General features: G+C 39.1%; 2 non-coding genes across 2 annotated transcripts; one reads left to right on the top strand and one right to left on the bottom strand.

Moving 5' to 3' along the window:
• Positions 1-1,295: 1,295 nt before the first annotated feature.
• On the bottom strand, positions 1,296-1,369 carry TRNAT-AGU (transfer RNA threonine (anticodon AGU)). The gene has a single exon. It is a non-coding gene; the product is annotated as a tRNA-Thr (tRNA).
• An 868-nt stretch (positions 1,370-2,237) lies between these two features.
• Positions 2,238-2,319, top strand: TRNAL-AAG (transfer RNA leucine (anticodon AAG)). The gene has a single exon. It is a non-coding gene; the product is annotated as a tRNA-Leu (tRNA).
• The last annotated feature ends 2,057 nt before the right edge of the window (positions 2,320-4,376 follow it).

The raw sequence follows: 4,376 nt of genomic DNA, 5'->3' as shown, positions 1-4,376 counted from the left end.
ATGAAATCTAGATTTTCCTTACTAATATACACATCTGCATTCGAGTTTAGTGTTTTCTTCTGCATTTTTTGTACTCAAAAGTTAAGTTAAGGAGCTCTGTGGTGTGAGCAAAAGATTAAAACGAAACATAAAAGAAGTTTTAGAATATAATGGGAATACGTAATATAATTAAAGCATACCTCTTATTGCAAAATGTGTGTTAGCATGGCTCTGTTTTCTGCTGAGTGTAACATTGTATATATGTTTTGCACAGTGCATTTTTGTTTTTAGCACTACGTAGCTGTTATCAAATACAAGTATATCACCTAATGAAATGATTTTCCATTTGAGGTCCCAAATTTAAAAGTAGTATCATCAATTATACAGTGAAATGTAAGATTACTACTTATTTACTCTCAAAGCGCAAATGGAAGTGTTAGCAAAATAAAGTACCTCTGCTTCCACAAAAGAAAAAACATCATTAATTGTTAGTGAATTAAATTTGGAATAGGATATGCTGAATTTGTAGTTTTCTTTCAGAAGGAACCTGTGTTTTTGTTTTTTACACATTGGGATCCGTTAAACATAGCTATTGATTTTAAAATGTGAAGATAGATACAAAAAAATAGATACATCAGAAGGTACTTGATAGTTTGGTTTTGTTCACAGAATTTTGCACATATTTTGTCCATTCTTGCCTACATGATTTACACAACTTAGCTATTTGGTATTCTGTTCTAGCAAAATTATTGGGGCTCTGGTGTAAATAAAGAGAGTTGCGAATAGCTATTGCTTGAGAAGTAGAAATAAATGTTTTGCAAACAAATGTATTGACAAGTTCCTGAATATATGATGTATTTCTCTTTAAGAAGACAATTAAAACAAACTTTGCCGAAAGCATAGGTCTGGAAATGCCTGCCAGACTTTTGGCTTTGTTTTTTTCATGTTTTTTTTTGTAACTTGATATTTTGGGGCACCTTCTGGGCCCTGGCTAATCAAAAAGCACAGTGGATAAAAGCAACAATATATTTCTTACCTCAAAAAGCACACTTTACCATAGTAGTCTCATGTACTGAATGGGACTACCTTGTGTGCAGAGGGACTGACTCCTTGACAGACTATTGTCAACAACAATGTATGTAGGCAAAGGCTGATTTGGCCTGCCCGATTGCCACACACTGCACACTGTAGTGGGCAGAAAAAACATTGTGAAAAAAAACAATATCAGAGCAATGGATGCCAAAGGCTGCCTTAAAGCAAGTCTAACTTCAATAATTATAAAATGTAAAGCTAAGGTTAAACCTGGGAAAAAACTTAGGCACTGCTGAGATTCGAACTCAGGATCTCCTGTTTACTAGACAGGCGCTTTAACCAACTAAGCCACAGCGCCACCTATAAGTTTGTCCTCCGCAGAGCTACCTTTGAGTGACAGAGGCTGTGTCCGCCATACGGGTATTTTTCAATTATATGAATCTGTGAGAAATACTTATGTTTTAGTATCAACAAAAGCTTCCAGGGAAAAATTCAAATGACATAGGGAGAGCAGCGAGGTAAACACGCATCCAAAATGTGCTAAAAATCGCTGCAAAAGTACATTCAAAGTCTGATTAAAATCGTACATGAATGTTCAAGTATGAGTTCCTAATGTAGTATAAACAAAGTGAAGATCGAAAACACAATGTACAGAAGGTAACAATGAAATGTATGTGTGTTACATTAAGTCTACCTCCAAAGAGACTGTTGTCCTGCTTCTAATCTAAATTAAAAGATTATTATGTTTTTGCTACAGCCAAGCGGTAATGGCTACATAATGCTCCAAGGTGAAAATGTAAACATTTGAGTGCTCCCAAAAGAGCTATTCACATACGATTTTCATGAATTGGAAGGGCGCCATACGTTGAATTATGCAAAACGGCGACATGTTTAATACAGCGCTTCATTTAAATTCATCAGACATATGGGGCAGGCAGCTATGTAGTTCGTGTACACATGACTTTCTATTGCATGTTTTTTGCAGCACCGACGTTTCACAATCGGTAAGGAAATCAGATTGCATCCGGAATCAAGCACATAAGTTGCAATTTAAAAGGTTGTTGAAATAGGACCCTTTTGGACGTGTTCCTGTTGAAGGAAAGAGGCAGACGCCATTTCAAAATGTATGTTCGCACGCCCTGTTTTAACGTCATCAGATACCAAGGATATGAGCGCCTCCCCATTGTAGTCTCTATATTACCATGGGAAGTGCTGGCTGTGGAGACGGTAGCGTGGCCGAGCGGTCTAAGGCGCTGGATTAAGGCTCCAGTCTCTCCGGAGGCGTGGGTTCGAATCCCACCGCTGCCAATCGCTTTTGTTCTATTTCAATATATCCATTTTGTTTTTCAATGATTTACATGACCGTAGAACATTTGTATGTTGAAAATATTAGGATCTGGTCTCGTTTTATCAGGAAGCTACATTACAAAACATTTCTACTATTATTAACAGTAGCGATTGCACGAAATCATATGGTTTAGGCGTGCAGATATAGACATTTGAGTTAACAATATGCTCTATGCCCTCAGGTAGAACTGGGATACATTACAGGTGTTACTTTTGTAGCTCTTGTTTACCACAAACTAAGCTGTGAAAACGTGTCCTATGTCACTGGACTTTGGGACAAAGAGTCCAGAACCTCATCAGAATCTGCCCTGATCAACAGTGCAGAATGTCTGCCTTTTGGAGAAAAAAAACATTTGATTAACATCTGTTACCCTGCAAAAACTTTGGAGTTTATCTTGGAAATTAAACACATTTTATGCTGACTGTCAAATCGGTTTGGGACCACTGGCATGTGTAGCGAGGAAATGGAAAGAGACTTGCTGTTTTAGAGGTGGGAGTGGGGTAAAGTACTGAAGAGTAAGGGGCATATTAGCAACGCTTTGCGATAAATATCGCAAAGCGCACTTAGCGCTCAGTTTTTTTATCGCCAGATATCGCAGGATTTTATCACCGAGGTAGCACGTTATTAACAACGTGTATCGCCAATGCGATAATAAATCCAGCGATAGCCATTATAAACTGCTGTATCGCAGGAAAACAAGCGATGATTTCCCTGCGATACTGCAAACCTTGCTGATCGGCAGGCATGCACTCAGCCATGCAATCCACCTCCCATGTTAAAGATGGCTAAGTTGTATTTTTAGCAGGTGTTAAAAACCTGCGATAACGGGGGCTTAGTGCGGCTTTCAAGCTCGCATCGCGGGTCTTGTACAGCTTTACTAATATCCTGAAGCTGTGCTAGCGAGTGTTTGCCAAGGAGTTGTGTGGAGGAACGCCCATTGTCATTAGCGATAAATATCGCTGACATGCAAAGCGGCACCAAAACGGTCGCTTTCGCCATAAAGCTGTGGCTAACAGCTGTTAGCGACAGCTTGCTAATAGGGCGATAGAAATATCGCCACTTTAGCGCCAAAACGTGCAGTCAAAGCAGTGGTACCGCCCTTGCTAATATGCCCCTAAGAGTTTTGCTGTAATATCCTGACCCATTTTGTAAGTGACCCAGGGCATATTAGTTCAGCCAGTCTTAGGGTTAGGGAACCTATTATACATCAATTATTCCACTCTTTTACTAATTAATCAGTGACTTGAGGCCCATATATATTTTTTTTCTTTAAATATTTCAAAAGTGTGCATAGCAAAAGAAACACGAAACAGTTGTATTTGCAATTGTACATTTAATGGTACATTTACTTAATTATTTGATACTTTTTAACGGTTTCCATGCACGCATTTGTTACGTTTTTCTTTAGCCCGACTGTTTTTAGGTCGAGCCTGGGCACCGCATGCGCTGCTCTGGGAGGCATGCTGTACTTAGGTAGGAACTTGAAGCTCTAACCACTCTCCGCCCATATTTTTCATTGGTTTGTGTCATTGTTATTTGTAAACTGTAGATTTTCATTGATCAATAGGCTCAGTAGGCCCTCCTTGGTACCTTCTTGTCTTATCTTGTAATCTCCCATAAGGACTGGCCCTCTTATGTGTGCTGTTACTCAGTAGGCTTAAATTACAGCCTCCGAACCCTATTTCCCTAAATTGTTTTCACCTCTCTTCTAACACTTTTTGAAATAGCCTGGCATGCCACAGTGGCGGCAGTGCCTTTGGTTTATTTGCGGCGCCGAACGCAACCGCATGTTTTTGTTTTGTACTATTTATTCATTTTTTGTTGTTGTTTACAAGCTCCCATGCCACGCTTTCACCTTAATAGAGGCCACACCCATTTCTTTACACAAGCCGCATCTAAAGAAAGGTCTGCAACCGCTTAAAAAAGCAAAACCGCAGAATGGGGCACTTTTACACAAAAAAGCATTTGTTTGTCAACTTAGGAAGCAAATGCTTTTTTTATTTAATGCGATTTTATA

Source organism: Lissotriton helveticus, chromosome 12, assembly GCF_964261635.1.
Source record: "Lissotriton helveticus chromosome 12, aLisHel1.1, whole genome shotgun sequence".
Classification (NCBI taxonomy): Eukaryota; Metazoa; Chordata; class Amphibia; order Caudata; family Salamandridae; genus Lissotriton; species Lissotriton helveticus.
This window is presented reverse-complemented; position numbering and strand designations above follow the sequence as displayed.